This window comes from Ambystoma mexicanum, chromosome 2p, assembly GCF_040938575.1.
Source record: "Ambystoma mexicanum isolate Mex_15411 chromosome 2p, UKY_AmexF1_1, whole genome shotgun sequence".
In the NCBI taxonomy this organism is placed as follows: Eukaryota; Metazoa; Chordata; class Amphibia; order Caudata; family Ambystomatidae; genus Ambystoma; species Ambystoma mexicanum.
Window position 1 is genome coordinate 1,385,180,341 of NC_090923.1, and position 18,504 is coordinate 1,385,198,844.

Sequence of the window (18,504 nt, forward strand, 5' to 3'; positions counted from 1 at the left end):
GTCCGCGTACATGGAAACGAGGTGGTTGGTTCACTCCATTTATCATTATACCCCCGTCTCCGTACTCCTGCCTGAGGTATGCCTCCACTGGTTCGATCGCTAAGATGTAGAGCAAAGGGGATAGGAGGCACCCTTGCCGGGTGCCTCTGGCCAGGCTCCATTTTTCTGAAAAGGTGTTATTGGTTCGCACTCTGGCGGTGGGATTGGTGTAGATGAGTTTGACCCAATTCATGAAAGCCGGACCGATCCCCATCTTGGATAGGGCGGCGTAGAGCCATTTCCATCGGACCGAATCAAAGGCCTTAGAGTCGTCGAGGGACGCAACTGCGTATTTGCCAGGTATGCTATTTGTGCTGTGTATGACGTGATGCAGCCTGCGCAGGTTCTCTGAGATGGAACGGCCCTGCACGTAACTCGTTTGATCCTGGTGTATGAGGTGTGGGATGGCTGCTTGAAGCCTTCTGGCCAGTAGTGCTGTGAGGATTTTGTTATCTACGTTTAGCATGGACAAGGGACGATACGAGCCGCAGTCAGTGCTATCTTTGTCGGGTTTGAGTAAAGGGATGATGGTGGCTTCAGCCATGGAGTCGGGGAGGTGGCCTTTTTCGTACGCCTCGTTGTATACTTTGGACAATAGGGGGGCTAGTATGTCCTCGTAGGCTTTATAAAATTCGCCTGGGAGACCATCTGGTCCCGGCATTTTCCCAGAGGGTAGTGATCTGATGGTGGCCATGACCTCGTCTGGGGTGACAGGGCTTCCGAGGGGATCTGCCAGGTGGTCTTCCAGGTAAGGAAGCCTGATGATGTCCAGGACATCTTCAATTTCGGAGTCTGGGGGCGGGGCGGGATCGGAATAGAGGGTTTGGTAATATTCCTTGAATGCTGCATTGATCCCCACTTGCGTGTGGAAGGTCAGGCCATCTATGTTACGGATAGAGCAGATGGGGTGCCTGGGGGTTTCCCGCTTGTAAAGCCACGCAAGTAGTTTCCCGGGTTTATCGCCTAGGGCATGGTTCCTTTCAGTGTATTTGGTATAGCTTAGTTTCCCCAGTGTCCCCAGTGTGTCAGGCATGTTTGTTTGAGTTCGATCAATTTGTGCATATGGGCAGGGTCAGGGGATGGTGTTGCTTCAAGGGCTTGGAGTTCGGCTTCGGTGTGCGCTAGTTGGGACGTGATGGGTTTTAGGGCCCCTCCAGCGGCGGCTATCATTTCCCCCCTTGTTACCACTTTATAGGCTTCCCATGCTGTACTTATGTGTTGGACACAATCAATGTTGGTTTGCCAGTAGTGTGTGGTGCCCTCCCTGATTTGTTCGTGAAAGGCTTTGTCTAGTAGCGCTTCGCTTCTCAGTTTCCATGTCGGGATGGGGGGTCTAGGGGCTGTGATCGCCCATGAGGTCATCAGGGGGGAGTGGTCCGATAGCACTCTGGCCAGGTACTGCGTGTCCTCAAATCTGGCAGCATGCTCTTCACTAACGAACAAACAGTCTATTCTGGTGTGAACCTTATGTGGGGGGGGAGTAAGAGGAGTAGCCTCTGGTTTCGGGGTTTTGTGCTCTCCACAAGTCTTTCAGGGCGTATTGCTGCATGAGGGCGTTCAGTATTCTGGCGTGCGGGGAGGGGTCGCCATGCTTACTATCCGATCTGTCTACGCGAGGGTCTAAGGTGCAGTTGTTATCGCCCCCCCATATTGTTATGCATTCGTTACTCGGGGACAGCCGGGTGTACAGCGAGCGGAAGAAGACAGTTGCATCATGATTCGGGGCGTAGGTGCAGATCAGGCGTATATCACGCCCTTCTATGGTGCCCTGTACCAGGGCCATTCTGCCTTCATTGTCCGTTTTGGTGTGGGTCAGCGAGACAGGGACGGAGGGGGCAATCCATATCAAGACTCCTCTGGAGTATGTGGAGTACGAGGAGCCCACCAGGGTACCTCTCCAGACTTTGGCCAGCGCTGCTAGCTTGGGGGCGCTTAGGTGGGTCTCCTGAAGGAGGGCGATTCCAACTCTCTGGCGTTTCATGTAGGCGTGGATGCGGCGCTGTTTGATGTAGCTATTTAGTCCCCTGACGTTCCAGGACATGACTCTGATCTTGTCAGCCATAGTCTGGATGTGGTCGTGGGGCTGTGGGCAGCCTGAGGTTGAGGTATTTAACAAACTTGGTCAGCCTGGTGGCGATTCCGTTGCGCGTGGTACCGGTCTGGCGTGTGGAGAACTTAAACTGAAATCCCAACTTGGGGTTCTGACCCCCATGAATAATAACGTCTAACTTAACTTTAAACACAACATGTCTAGCGATGTTACCCTTGCTCTGACTTTCCCGTTTCTGCCCCATCGGACCTGGGTCTCCCGGTGCCCTACGGGCGGGTGAACTCACCCAAACTAGCCTGGGGGTAGGGGAGGGGTTGCCTCCGGGGATATTATCAAGAGGTACGCCGTGTCTGGCGCCGCTCCTGTACCATCGGTGTCACCGCCTTTGCTGGCGTGTTTCTGTGTGATTGATGAGTGCTACCCATGAGAAGTGAGGAAGGGACCATCGCTGCGGGCGGCTAGGGCCTGCGTTGCTTCAGTTCAATGTCTGGGATCTGTTCTCTGTCCATCCATTTGCAGGCCTCTGCGGGGGTATCGAATAAGTGTGCCTTGTTGTTGCGCAGGACTTTCAGTCTAGCCGGGTAGAGGAGTAAATAGCGCAGGCCTGCGTTCTTGAGTCTGGCTTTGGTGTGGTGGAACTGGGCCCTACTCCTTTGAACCTGCAGGGTGTAATCGGGGTATATTGCGATCTTTGCAGCGTCCCTCTGTATAGAGCCACCCATTCTGGAGAAGGCCAAGATGGTTTCCCTGTCCTTGTAGTTGAGGACTTTGGCTATTATAGGTCTGGGTGGGTTCCCCGGAGGGGGCCGTCTGGCTAGGGAGCGGTGGGCCCTTTCTATGGTGAAGCCCTGTGACAGTTTTCCGGCTCCAATTTCGTGTATGAGGAGGTCCCCGATGTAATTAGTGGGGTCGTTGCCCTCGATGCCCTAGGGCAGGCCGATGATTCTAATGTTATTTCTACGGGCCCGTCCTTCGGCCTCATCGGCCCTGTCTTCCAGGTTCTTCACCTTTTGCTCCAAAATGTCCACTTCCTTTAAAAGCTGTGTTTTGGATTCAGTGTTGTCTCGAACTTGGATCTCCAGGGCGTCCGTTCTGCTGGCGATGGAGCACACATCCTGTCGCAGTAAGTTCAGGTCAATGGCGACCGCGTCTATTTTGTTCTCCATGGTCTTCTGAAGTGTCATGATGGCCTCTAGTAGCTGGGAGTTGGCCGGCTCCGGCGTCTCAGCGCTTGGCGCCTCTCCAGTGGCGGGAGCCGCCTCGGGCCCAGTCGCTTCAGCGGCCGCAAAGGACTCCATGGTGGTCTGACGGTGTTTGCTTCGGGCGCCCTTGGTGGTTGTGTCCCCGCCGCGAGGCCCCCCAGTCCTCGGCAGGCACTGTGCGGTGTGTAGCCTCTGGTTGTACCGATGGTCTGCTGTCGTGCGAGGGATGCACGGAATGGGTAGTCCTGCATGTGTCGTCGGGGCCGGTTCTGCCGGCTAGTGTGGGGGGAAGCTTTCACGCTCCAAGGGGCCTGTCTCCCGGTGGACGTGTTCGTGCACTGGTTGTCCTTAGGCCTTGCTCAGGGTGCCAATGAGATGTGGGTCATCGGCCCACCGGGCAATGTCAGCGGAGTGTGGGCGCCTCAGCTGCTTGGCAGGGTGGCTGGGTACAGTTCGGCTTCGAGGCCCCTGCCTCGGGTCCAGTGGGAGTGTAGTAAAGGCCGCGCCAGGCGCTCCCCCCCTCCGACTCCTTACCGCTTTCCTTCGTGGTTCCGGGAGTGCGGATCCCAGCGGAGGCCACCGCTGCCGCCTCAGTCCGATTTCCTCCGAGGCCGTTCCGACTCCCCCTCCGACGGCCTGGGGCTCGGGCGTGCAGGTCCGGGCCCCGCTGGTGCAGGCAGCCCTCTTCAGATCACCATTGGTCGGGCGCCCAGGTCCTCGGCGAGCTCCTTTGGGGTCGGTCGCAGTGCTCTGCTTACAGCGTCGGGCCGGGACTCACAATGGCCGCCATTTTCTGTGTCCGCATGGCGTTCTTTTCTTTTCGACGTTGCGGGCCAATGGAGGGACGCAGGGCTTCCAAACTTCGACAGTGGGCGGATCAGCCTTTCGCACGGCTTGTGTGCGGTTTTCAGATGTTTGTAGTCGAAAAAAGCAGTAGTTGGCGGCGGATCGTTAAACGTATCACACGGAGCTGCACCGAACACGTCTCTCCTACATGGCGGTTAGCCACGCCCCCTTGTGTGCTTTTATCTTAATATCTCAAAGCAGCTCATATGGCTAAATGAAGGGGCAGAGCCAATACAATTTTAACTTAACCAATATAGCCTCAAAAGTAAGCATGGATGAGCTGGCTAAGACCACACATAATGAAGTGTGAAACGAACATTCCTAATAAGCTTCAATATCAAGTTAGAAACAATTCTATTGGGCCGCAGACATATGACAAAAAGTGCACCAAGCCAATGCTGAGGTGTGCGGTGCAAACCATCCAATATGCATAGTCCTCTGCACGGCATCTCTTTCCAAGAGCAGCCCCACTGTCACATGGTGTCCTGGCTGCATCTGGACCTCGCCGATCAGATCGTGTTCATTTTGCTTTTTAAAAACAACTGTCCAGTCACTCACTGTACATAAGGGGGCAGCACTTGCATGTATTGTTCTGACTGCCCTTGTGATATTCTTTGAGCACAAGCAACATAAGGGGACAAAACTAGCCTATATTGTTGTGACTGTGATATGCTTTGGGCAAAAGCAGCATGGCAGAGTCATATGCCATTGTGACCAGCCACATAATATTCTTTGGGCTCTTCCGGGATGAACATGTATTATACAGTGCCAATGATGGCAAATATTGTTGAGACAGTCCTGATGACATTTTTTGGGCACAAAATGTATGAAAACATGCTATATGTTGCCAGTGGGGACATATACTGTAGCAAAGGCACACGGCTTTGTTTGGGGATGGCCAGCATGAAAATGTGTTGCAAAATGCTCCTGTGTACGTACTGTGGTAACCTGGATTTTATTGAAATATTGAATGTGAGCATCCAAAGAACTCATGGTAAATTCTATGGCTTTTCACAACCGTAACCAGTGTCATACATGACACCATTTTAATGCATTATTTTACTACATTTCTTGGATGAACCCTGAAACATCTGTGATTGTTCCGGTCAGGAAAAACATTTATGTCCACTCCAGTAGCTTAGCTGGGAATATACAGACACGCTCAGGTGAGTCATGTGGCTCGAGCTAGGCATCGCCATCCATTGCGCAGCTCTGTTACAAGGTGTGCCTACCACTTCTTTGCAGAAGCAGAACGAGGTTCATCATTTCTCGCCCTCGCTGACCCAAGCCACTCACCACAAGGCCTGTCAAAAGATGAACAAAGTGCATAAAGTAGCTGCTCTTTGGCTTTCATTTCATCTTTTGGTTTTGCAGGACTGCAGTCCTTGCCATTGGTCTATGGCTTCGATTCGACAACCAAACCAAAACAATTTTTGAGCAAGATAACAACCCCACCTCATTCTATAGTGGAGCATACATACTCATAGGTGCAGGTGCACTGATGGTGCTGGTTGGTTCTTGGGGTGCTGCGGCGCAATTCAGGAGTCTCAATGCATGCTTGGCTTTTTATTTTGCCTTCCTGCTAGTTATCTTTGCGATTGAAATAGCAGCTGGCATTTGGGGCTTTGCCAACAAAGGCAAAGTTGTTCAAGAAGTGAAGACATTTTGCATGGATACGTTTAACCAGTATAGGGCATCACAAGGTAAGGACAAGGCCCTAAAGGAGACTTTGAAAGGACTTCAATTGGCACTGAACTGTTGCGGGACAACTGGAGTTTTTGATTCACTTCTCACAGACACTTGCCCTCCACAGAAAGTCGTAATACGTTCTGTTACCATATAGACTTGCCCAACAGCGATCAAAGAGATTTTTAACTCAAAGTTCTACATAATTGGAGCAGTTGGCGTTGGGATTGGCATCGTGATGATCTTTGGCATGGTTCTTTGCTGCTCCCTCCGAAGCAAACGAGAAATGGTCTGTTTGGTACTTGTGGCAGCATAGGAATTGCCTTATTGTTGGCAATAATTTCAGTTTTTGTAAAATGCTTCTTAACAGTTCTATATTTTTGTTACCCTTTTAATGGAATTGTATGTCTATTTTTAGTTTGCTTTTATGTTTATGTTCGCTTTAAAAATTAACTAGCCACTACTGAAGGTATCTAACTGAGGGAAAGTTGCATAGTGGTTGCACATCCCGTGCCTGTTCTATTTGCAGGGGGGGGGCTTATTGCAGTGATGCTCATGCTGTTTTCTCTTCTGTGTGCATGAGACGAGGAAAGTTGTACTGCTGCCGCTGTTCTCAGTGGGAGAGGCTTGCAAAATTGCAGCAGATGCTATACCATCTATGTGAGAAGGAAATGTGCACTTCTGTATCCCGTGTTGCTTCTGTTTCTTAAGGCAACAAGTAATTCCACTCTGGTGTTGTACACGTTGATGCCTGAGGGAAGCTTAACACTGTTACCTATTATTTGCCTTTTTTGTGGGGCGTGGGGGGAGCATACAGTGCTCCTACCCATACTGTACTGTCTGGGCATGTGGGGTTGGGGTGGTCATGCTTGACTGATGTTCTTTGCTTCCATTCTATTTGTTATGGCAAAATCTGTTTCTGCCGGAGTGAGAGAGATGTTATGTGGGATTTACTTTTAGGATTATATGAAGCGCATCTCTGTGTTTTAAAAGAAGCAGAAAAACACAGGATCTTGCAGATATGGTACCTTTAATAGGATAAATCAAATTCTTATCTGCTAGCTTCCAAGACCAGTGTCAGTAGAGGACACAAATATGAGTTAGCCTGATAAATCATCGGCACAAGATCCTGTGTTGTTTCTTGTGAATAGTAAAAAGTAAGAAGCTTTACGTTATTCCAGCAAGTGTGTCAAAAGAAAAGTTTTAAACAGTAGGAGTAAAGGGAAGGTTGTAGGTCATCCACACAATGCGAGGGTACTGCATTTATCTGAAGTGGAGGGGCGTCCAGCTGTCGGGGTGCTGAAGGGGGCTTCCCTTTCTTCGTCTGATATTTCTTGTGCCCAACTCATGCAACTTCTCTCCTTGTCATCTTTATTCAGAGTCAGTATATCTAAAGACAGCTCCTTATGTCTCGCACTACATGAGGCTTCCTCTGTGTGATACAACTAAGTGCTCTAGAGATGGTCATTTTATCCCTTCCTCCTTGGCTCTTTCTGACCTCTCAGTATGGTATACTTTATTGATCGCTTCCCCAATGCTCCTCGAGTCAAACTCGTCTTCTAGATTTGCTTGTGACGGGCATGGTAATGACTCGTATTCTGGGAAAAATTTCTCTATATCTTCCCATGCTACTTTTGGATCAATATTTCTTACCTCCTTTTCTTTGTAATTGAGATTGCGTGCTCTCTGTCTTCTTTTATGTTCCATATCATCGTCAAATTCTCTTCGCTTTCTAGCTTCCTCTCTCACTCTGTCTTCCTCTTTCTTTTTCATATCCCCTCTTTCATTTGCCCGTCTTTTCATTCTTTTTTCTCTTAACTTCTCCTCTTCCTCTTCCATTCTTTTTCTTTCAAGCCTCTCTTGCTCATCAGCTGTTCTTTGTCTATTGTCGCATTTTCTTTGCTCTTCTGCTTTCTCTTGTTTTTTAGCCTGCTCGTCTTGATAGAAATGCTCTCGTTCCTGCCTTTCTTTTCTTTTCACTCCTTCGTCTTTCAATAGTTCTTCCCTTTGTCTTTTTAATCTTGCTCATCTTGATCTCTCCTTTGTCTTACGTCCTCAATGCCTTTACCATCAAGTTTAAGCAAAATTCATGTGTTCTGTAAAACCGCTATCTCATCAGTTTTATCTCTTTCTCCATTCCATCTCTTTATCTCTCGTCCTATATCTAGAGATGTATGTGGTTGATCACATCTTTCCTTATCGCGTCTCGATTTGTCTCTCGGGACTTTAGAGATAACATCTTTTTCGATATTCTTCTCTGGCCTTTGTCACTACTTTGTGCAGGTGACTCATAAGCCGGGTTGCTATACCTGCCGCTGCTTTAAGTTCCCTTAATGGGTATAACCCATTGTCTTTCTTACTCTCGTCTTCTATTTCTGACAGGGTGGGTGGAGCAGTGGGCTCTTCAACCCCCTCCTTGCATACATTAAGTATCCAATCTAAAGGAGGCTCCTCATCTTTCTCTTGTTGATACATTTTCCAAAGCTCTAAGACCTCTACGCACTTGTCTAGCTTCTTCCCAGTGTATGCTGCATGCAAATATGTCGTCATATGCTGCAAGACTGCCTTTCGATAGTGATCCGCCTTGTGGCCGCAGCATAAACATTTTGTCTGCGGTTCCTTTAACCCATTCTGCACTGTATTGTCTAAGTTTAGGTGCATGTTGCGGCAACTGCTTGCAGAGATGCACTAATGGAGTAACATCCTCTATTCTCAATTAGTCTATTCTTAACTTATTTAACGCTTGTTTTCTTCTGATCACAGGTTTAAAGCACGTTTCAAGAGAACAATATCAGCGAGCACCAATCGTTGCAAGCTCCAATCCCGTTTAATCACAGTGTTACTTTAATCTTGCTAAAGACCAACCATCAAATACAATTAAAACTATCACTTTCTTTTCCTCAACTTCACACCTCTTATTTATCATACATTTTTTCTTTAGCTATGACGTCATCATACTTTCAAAACCACATAAAACAAACAGACAAACTTGACCGGTCACATGAAATCTCCAATGATCTTTTTCTCTAAGACTCGTCTTACCCTCTAAAAATGCTCCTCACAGAACTTAAATCTATCTCTTTAGGTCTGTCTTAAATCAGACCTGATTTCTACATCATCCAAAAATGGGATTTTAGATTAAGATTTCTTCTAACGTTCTTTCAAACTTTTATCGTGGTCTCTCACACGATATTACTTATTATATTGCTTGGTCATACTCAAGTCAATATCTCATTCCCCATATATATATATTTTTACACTCTTACTCTTACGTTGCGTTTATCCCACCTCCCTCCATTACTCTCCTTTATTTTACTACGCATGCATCAATTTGCCATACTCCTCATTTTCTAAACACCATTTGCATATTTTCTTCTTCGGACCCTCGGGATCGCTGCCTCCTTTGCCACCTCATCAAACGGTTTTCCGTTCCGCTCTTTGTAGAAGTGGGAGGGGATTTTTATACAAACTAAGGGGACCCGCCACACTCTCCTTGCAAGGAATTGTTTGTCATTTATACTAACCACTATCTACAGGGAGCTTCACGTCCTGTCAGCCGAATGGCAAAGGTCGTGCGATATTACCGAGACTCTAAAGTTTACTTATGTGGACGGTCGATGGACTTTTTTAAAGAACCATCCTCTCTATGCTACCAAGTGAACTGGGTTTCCCAGCCCTTTAAGATGAATAGCAACACCCTGGAGATGGATGGGGATGCAGATTTTATTCATACATCAATAATCAAAACGTCTCAGGTAGTTTGGCAAAAGGGGAGTCAGTTTTATTAACAAGTATAGAAAACAGGGAGTACAACGAACATCAGAATTCGTTCGATCCTCTTACTCAACTCATTTTAGTAGAAACTGAGGTTATATTGTGTACAATTGTCATCAGTGACGTATTGACCTGCGTCACTACCTATGTGGCAAACTACAAAACCTATTGGAGGGAGTGATTGGCTCTAAGTGAATATCTAGTATAAGTTCCATATCAGTATAGAACTATGAAGGAGAGTGATAAGGTACTTAACTTCAGGTGGGGCAACTAAGCCCTCCCCTCAAAATGGGAACTATGAACGTCACTAAATGCACGACGTTCCATTGGCTACACAAACTATAGGACCCTAGATTACATGGTCCTCTACAATTGGTTGGCTTCTAACCCCTGTCAGTACTTTTCCACCTACGTCTAGCAGCATGCAGATTGAATGTCCAGGTGCTGGTGGGATCATTAGAACACTAGCTTCCCACCAATTAATATATCAATCCATCATCACCTCAATGGTCCAGTGTCAATTAGTGCTTTGAAGTTTGGCCTTGAGTTTGTACTGTGCTCTGAGAATTTTTAAGGAGTGAAGGCACAGCCTGCCCTCGTACGTAGGTGTGACCACCTCAATCGTCCAATTTCTTCCTTCCACGTGACTGGACACCATAAAATTGAGCCTTTTCGTGTATTTAATATTATTTTTTAACAGTCCTCTGGCCTCTTTTGTTTTGCTCAAGCCTTCTGAATAGGAGCCTCTTGTTGCTTCACATAATTTGTATCCAATGTCAGCCAATTCCTGTTTGATAAGACTTTAGCTTCCTGGCTCATCCAACTCCTTCTGCTGAGATTCTTTGGCAGTTAAAATTGCTTTTAACTGCGACACACTGAAGGTAGGCCTTCTTGTTCATGTTCAGCACTGCTTTATAATGCGTAGTGGAAACGTCCATCTTTTATTTGTCCATATACATCTATATATAACTTCGCTCTCCCTGGGCGGATCCTCACCAAGCTTTGCAAAGAAGGTATATAGCCCACTCTGAATTCTTTTGCAAAGTTTGGTGAGGTTTGGTCCAGGGGGGGCAAAGTTATGGGGGGTCCCAAAACTTCTTTTTTTCCCATAGACTGAATGGGGAAAAAATTTTGCTCACGCCTGCAGCCCAAACCGCTGGACGGGTTTTCACCAAATTTGCGGCAGGAGCAGCGGCTTAGTCCTGAAAGCGTGCTTTTGTAAATTTGGTGAAAATCCGTCCAGTAGTTTTAAAAAAATGACCAAAAAGTAGGTCATAAAAAATTAGTGATATCTATGTCCGCTTCGCGGACACACTTCCCTGTTCGCTCCGCGGACAGTGTCCTGATTGGCTAATCGGCATGCGACATGTCCTTGGACATGCAGCATGTCCGCTGATTGGATGGCGGTGAGAGTCAAGTGCGTCAGACTTTTTCTGAACGCCCGCCATCTTTTATCCGCGGACATCCGTGGACAGCACGGTGAAACTTGGTGGAAAGATACTATTTAGTCAAGTGTGTTGGCATGTAAGACTGTTTGGGGAGGGTGGGGGAGTAGGAGGTAGGTCAAATGTTGTATTTATTTAGGTGGCAGGTACCCCTGTTGTGTTCTTTCTGACCGCGGACAGCAGCACAGTCCTTAATGTCCGTAGTTAATGAAAATGGGGTGTCCTTAGGACACGGTACCTGTCTGTATATTTCGCATGCAAGTCGAAACTGTTCTTAGAATACATCAAGTGTCCTAGGATGTTCATAAATAAACAAAATGGGGGTGTCCTGAGGACACTATACCTGTCTGTACTGTTTGTAGGCAAGTTGAAACTGTTCTAAGAACAAATCAAGTGTCCTGGGATGTTTGTAAATAAACAAAATGGGGGTGTCCTGAGGATGCTATGCCTGTCCGTATTGCTCGTAGGCAATTTGAAACTGTTCTAAGAACATATCAAGTGTCCTGGGATGTTCGTAAATAAACAAAATGGGGGTGTCCTGAGGACGCTATAACTGTCCGTATTGTTCGTAGTCAAGTTGATACCGTTCTAAGAACACACGCGGTGTCCTGAAATGTTCGTAAATAAACTAAATGGGGGTGTCCTGAGGACACTATACCTGTCCGTACTATTTGTGGACAAGTTGAAACTGTTCTAAGAACACTCATATTGTCCACAGACATCAAAAGTGTCCATATGGCATAGTTAAAATGTTTGATTCTATGGGTGTGATTTATGGGTGCAATATGCTGCGGTGGTTGTGGCCAGAGCCTAGAGTCTTGGGTGCATGGCTGTAGGCCGTAGGCCGTAGGCCATGTACCCAAGACTCTAGGCCCTGGCCACAACCACCGCAGCACATCACACCCATGGTGGCTTATAACTTCGGCACCCAAGACCAAATTTATAAGCAACAATGTTATAAGCTAGTATGCGTGTGATATGCTGTGGTGGTTGTGGGCAGGGCCTATAGTCTTCTAAGAACACATCAAGTGTCCTGGGAGTTTCGTAAATAAACAAAATAGGGGTGTCCCGAGGACACTATGCCTGTCCATATTGTTCGTAAGCAAGTTGAAACTGTTCTAAGAAGACATGCAGTGTCCTGAAATGTTCATTAATAAACGAAATGGGAATGACCTAAGGATACTATACCTGTTCGTACTGTTCGTAGGCAAGTTGAAACTGTTGTAAGAACACTCATATTGTTTGCGGACATAAAAAGTGCCCATATGGCATAGTTAAAATGTTTGATTCTATGGGTGTGATCTATGGGTGTGATATGCTGCGGTGGTTGTGGCCAGGGCCTGGAGTGTTGGGTGCATGGCCTACGGCCTACGGCCATGCACCCAACACTCTAGGCCCTGGCCACAACCACCGCAGCATATCACACCCATAGTGGTTTATAACTTCGGCACCCAAGACCAAATTTATAAGCAACAAAGTTATAAGCTAGTATGGGTGTGATATGCTGTGGTGGTTGTGGGCAGGGCCTATAGTCTTCGGCCATGCACCCCAGACCAAATTTATAATCACCGAAGTTATAAGCCACTATGGGAGTGATATGTTGTAGTGGTTGTGGCCAGGGCCTAGAGTTCTGAGTGCATGGCCAAGACTAAATTTATAAGCACTGAAGTTATAAGCCACTATGGGAGTGATATGCTTTAGTGGTTGTGGCCAGGGCCTAGAGTCTTGGGTGCATGGCCAAGACCAAATTTATAAGCACCGAAGTTATAAGCCACTATGGGTGTGATATGCTGCGGTGGTTGTACTCATTATAATATACTTACTGTTTGGTTTAGTAACTGGAGTACATATATTCTTTGTCAATTTCTATGATAAAAGAAAAGATCATGTTAGTATTTGTAGTTTGTAATGACTTATAACATTGAATAATAGACATCTTTTATTTATTTTGACCCTCATATTTAGTAGATTACAAACCAGTGTACTATGCAATTTGCTCAGTTTCTGTGTTTGTTGCTAAAATCATTATGTCTGTGGGAAAACAAATCCATGTTGGATAAAGAAAAACTTTTTTTGTTATGCTACAGTCTATTTGTTTGTTTGTTTTTATTGTTCACTTGTTGTTTCTGGCGAATGTTCTATCTGTTGGTTTGTTGCAGATTTTTGGAGCAGTTAGATACCTGTTGGCACATTCTAACTGTCTATTTTCTGTTATAATGTAGTGGTATTGATTTATCTGTTTGGTTATTGCTAAATCTTGGGGCAGTTAGATACCAGTTGGCGTATTCTGTTTATTTTTTTATATAATTCAGTTGTATTCATTTATCTGTTTAGTTATTGCAAAATCTTGGGGCATTTAGATACCACTTGACGTATTCTAACTGTCTATTTTTTGTTACAATGTAGTGGTATTGATTTATCTGTTTGGTTATTGCAAAATCGTGGGGCAGTTAGATACCAGTCGGCGTATTCTGTTTATTTTTTGATATAATTTAGTGTATTCATTTATCTGTTTAGTTGTTGTAGAATCTTGGGGCAGTTAGATACCTGTTGGCATATTCTAACAGTTTATAGTTTTTTAATTGAAGTTTTGTTAATGTTTAAGTACAGATTAGTTAATAAATGTTAGTTTTAAGAAGATTAAACAAGCGTTTGTAAGATTTGCTGATAATCTCTGCTTTAGAGTAATGGTACTATCATTACATTCAAACCATCCACTTTTTTTTTTTATATATGCAGTGTAGTGACCTGCATTGGGTGTGGCTCCTGTGTGGTAGATTATACCTATTGTTGTGAAGGGTTTTTTTACCAAGTAATACTTGACAATGTGTGAGTCCAGTCAGCTTGCAGTTGTTTTTGGTACCATCTGCATTGTAACGTAGAAGCATTAGTATTACACATTTACTATGTGTTAGTATTAGTAAGGTGGAGCGATTATCCGAATTGCAGGTAGTACATAATCTACCATGGTTTGTATTTTGTACAAGTTGCTGAAATGGAACGGATTCACAATTTGGTATGGATACATACACGAAGCGTTCATTGGGGATTTGTTCCTGTGTCACATTGTTACAGAGAGTGCATGTATGTTTCCACATGTATGAAATCTGGAAGATTTCATATATAGTTATGTTTTTGTTTTCCAGTACTTGTAGTAAGTACATTAGAAATTCTTGTGGATCTTCCTGTGAGTTTATAGTGATTTTTTTCCATTCTAGCACAGTAGTCCAATTCTTGTCTTATTCCATGAACACTATACGTGTTGTCAGGATTGTTTGTTGCGTTTCTATGAAGTACTAACATTTGCAAACACAATTGGTCTGTACTGGTACTATACTGTAGAATATTCATTGCTACATTTGCGTAGCAACTTACACCTGTTATATTTGAAGATTTAAATGGACCAGATAAGTCTGTTTCCAAGTCATTTTTTCAGAATGTGTGTTGTTTCTTTGAAGAAGTACCCAAGTTACTTTGAGTAATAGGTTCTTCTTTGGTTGTGATAATTGATGAAGTATTAGCTTCTTTTACTCTCTTTGGAGGATTTGCAGTGGCATCTGTTGTTTTTCTGTTTGAATTAATTTTCTTTTACAACGTTTTATTTTTTTTGGAACAGGATATGTTGTTAGATGGGGGGTGCATAGTGAACGAAGTCTATTGTATTATAAAATGCAAGGAATATCAGCGTTTACTTTACTTGCATCAAAGTTGATTAGAAATAGACCGTCAAGTGTACGTAAGCATGATAGTGCTAGATAGCTCATGCCTTCTTTAAAGACTGTGTTACCAATATCTATCAATGCTTTGTCTAGGGTAAGACCTTGTGATTTATGAATGGTGGCTGCGTATGCAAGAGTTAGAGAAAATTGTTCTCTACGTACATACATGTCTTTGAAGAGAAGGAATCGAGCTGTTGAGCGTCCTATCCTTTTCACTTCTGAAAGTTTGTCAAAGAGAATATTGACAAACTGAATGTTGTTGTCATGTGGGTATGTTTGAAAGCCAACAACTGTACCCAGTGCTCCATTAACTAGTCCTTGATCCACGTCAAGGTTACGTTTAAGCATTACTCTACAATTTAAGGATAATTTTAATATTTTTTCCAACCCAGCTGTGTTGGAGATTTAATTTTCTAAACTATTTAGTCTTGTTGTGGCTTGCTCACACATGGGTAGTGTCATACCATGTACATCTAGTTTGTCTGTGGCGCTAATTTCCATTATTGGTTGCATTTCTTTATTTAACATTGTTTCATTGAATTTGAAACAGCTTGCAAGAGTTGGCATTAAGGCCATACAATTGACATATTTGTGCGCTAATTGTTCCATAACATCAGTAGCACATGCATTATCGCCATAAAGTGCATGAATGTGCCAGGTTTTCAATAATGCTTGTGTTTCTTGAGATAGTATACCAACTCTAATACTTTTTAAGATGTTGGCATAAGTGAGATCTGCAGATTGCTGCATGTTTTCTGTTAATTCTATGTATTGGAAATGTTGCCAAAGGTTGACATTTCCTATGCTGCCAACAGTTTTACGGCAGAGTTTGTGTCCTAAGGTTTTAAAAATAGGTTCACCTTTCACTGGTGTCAATTAAAGAAGATCTCCGAAAACAATAATGTGTTTTCCTCCAAAGAGCTCTTCGTAGTTTGTTTTGAGTACTTCTTGTATCTGAGGTGAATCAAAGCCAACATTAGGTTGGAGACCATGCTCACTCATCTATTAGTAGCATTTTCATTTGTTTTAACACTCTGCGTAGTTCCATTGCAGCGTTTGTAGAAAGTTTGTAATAGTCTAATTTGTTTTGGTGTTCTACTGGCAGGAGTAGTAATCAGTGTAAAGTGACACCGCCTATGTTGTAGGCAGCTAAACCTGTGGAGGCAGTGACAACAGCTGACAGTTTGTTGTTTGTCAATTGTTGAAGGAACTTACTGATGATTTTGATTAAGAATGTTTTGCCTGAACCAGCTTCACCACTGATGTACAGTAGTATAGGTTTGTAATTTTGGCAGGTGCATTCTTTATTTTCATGTTGTACACCATGTGTAATTTCTTTTGTTACATCTTGAAAAATGCTACGCTGCTCATTGTTTAGTTTTGATTGTAGTATAGTTAAGTCTTCTTTATCTTCATACTGACACATGGTGTTTTCTACTTCTGTCATAGCTAATTCTGCCTCATTTGCTATTAGTGGCTGTCCCAGTGGTTCTTGGCTTCCTGTTACAGAAGGTTGACTACTGTCAGGAGTGTCCTTATGTAGTTGGGCCTGAGTTCTTCTTCGTGTTGCTGTTCATTGTGCAACATTGTTTTGTAGTGTGTAAAGTTTATATAGATTATAGTGCTTTAATTTGATTTGAAAACATCTTCGTAGGAGTAATAGTTATCTAGTATTTCTTCTTCTTTTCTCCATGGTTTAAAGAGTTGTAGCAGGGACATGTAATATAGTTCTTTATGTTGAGGAGTATTTAATGACAATTTGATAAGATTAATTAAACTTGGTTTGGTGAATTTTACTAAGCTGCCTTCACAATTTGTCACTCTGTATCTACCTTTTTTTTCATCGGGTTTTATATTATTTTTGTATGTGAAGTTTTGGGCTATGTGGCATAAACACATGATTTCCAAAGTGGTACTTCTGTTTGGATAGTATGTGTCCAGCAAATGGTTTTTCAAAATGTATTGGCTGTTGGGATAATTATTGGCTATTGTTTCTATGTCGTCGTATGATTTGAGAACTCTTTTTCTAGATTTAGCAGGACCAAGACTTAGCCATACTATATTTTCAGATTTTCCATACAAAGTAGTACCGGTTAAACGATCTGCTGCTTCATAGGAGCCACATTCTCTATGGGAGAACATTTTTATGCCCAAGCTGTACCATTTCTGAGACAGTGTTTTGTCTGATGACAGGTAATTCCAGAGGTCTTGAAGCTCTGTTTTTTCTGCTTTGGTTAAGTATGCTGTAACATATTGTGCAACTGCAGTGGAATTGTCTGCAATGTACTGTACATCTATGTTTGTATTCCATAAAAGGGCAATGATTGCATTGTAATCATTGATATATTTTTCTTCTTCTGTTCTTTTTATGCAATATGTATTTTTAGGTGATTTACCTTTAACATTATGTCTAACTGAATACATGAAGTTGTTCACTTGACCTGTTTTTGTAACTGGTCTAGGGAAACAAAGCGGCATTTGGTGTAGTATTTCCCTTTGTTTTTGTATTTGCGACGACAATATTTGCCACATTTGTGTCTTTGAAATTGTAAAATGTGTGCATGAAGATCACTATTTGTTTCTTCCGATGGAATTTCAGAAGTGACATATTTTTTGATAAACTGTAACACAGTGGCATCATTGTCTTGACCAAATTTAGGAGCATCTTTAATCCATAAAAGCATGTGGATATGTGGTGCTCCTCTGGCTTGGTATTCTTTTCTCCAAAAGAAGTGTTGCACTTCTCTGAGGGGAGGAACAGTTTATTACAAATAAAGTGTAGCATAGCAATGAAGCGATGATGAAAATATCTTGAAACATTAACAGGATCTAGAGAACAAAGTTCTCCAGGTATTAGTATATCTATGTTTGTTTTGTGTTTGTTTGATATGCATAGGAAATCATGTAAATCTTCCCATGCATATTCAGCACAACAATGTAACAAACCAAGTGGGTGGGCCAAGGTTTCTTATCATACAACGTACATCTCCATGACGTCGGAACCAGTACTCTTTAGTACCATGCATGTTTGCTAATAGATTTGTAATATTTGATTGTAAAACCTCATCTTTTTCTTGCACTTTTTGTAACAATTGCGTAGCTGACATATTTTGAAAGGGGGTTCCTGATTTTAATGTGTGTGCAACTCCATAACATAGAGTTGCTAGTTCACTTTCAAAGAGTAGGTGGAATATGTATTCCACATTTTGTCTAAATCTGGGATCTTCAGAATACATCCGTAATGAGCGGTATTTTAATGCTGTTATTTGAATGGGTCTATCATCGTACCTTCCTCCTTTGCCAGTAGGAAAGAGTAGAGGAAAAGCACGTGCTTCTATACTTTTTTCCCATATGCTGATTGGTGATCCTTTGGTTTGTCGCATTTGGTACGTTTCTAGTGCATCATCTATGGTGTCATTAGAGTGTAGTGGATGAATTATATAATGGTCTAAAATATTGGATACTGTAACAGGATCTAGAAGCTCAAATTGACCAGTTTCTGGTGACTCTTGAATTATTTCAGTGGTTTCCTTCAAGTTTTCTTCAATATTCATTTCTTTGTAGTATTCATTATTGCCTTTTAGATATTGCAAGGCTTGTCTACCAGTTGTTGCCAATTTCTTTTGTCTTTTGTAGGTACACCATTTACTAAGATAATTAAAGATTGCTCTATTGGACGTTGCACTCCCAGAGTGTGCACATTTTGTTTTAGATCTAATGGTAAATATACTACTTTGCCATGA

General features: G+C 43.5%; 1 pseudogene; it reads left to right on the forward strand.

Moving 5' to 3' along the window:
- The first annotated feature begins 4,826 nt into the window (after nt 1-4,826).
- On the forward strand, nt 4,827-6,139 carry LOC138567891 (CD9 antigen pseudogene; annotated as a pseudogene).
- The last annotated feature ends 12,365 nt before the right edge of the window (nt 6,140-18,504 follow it).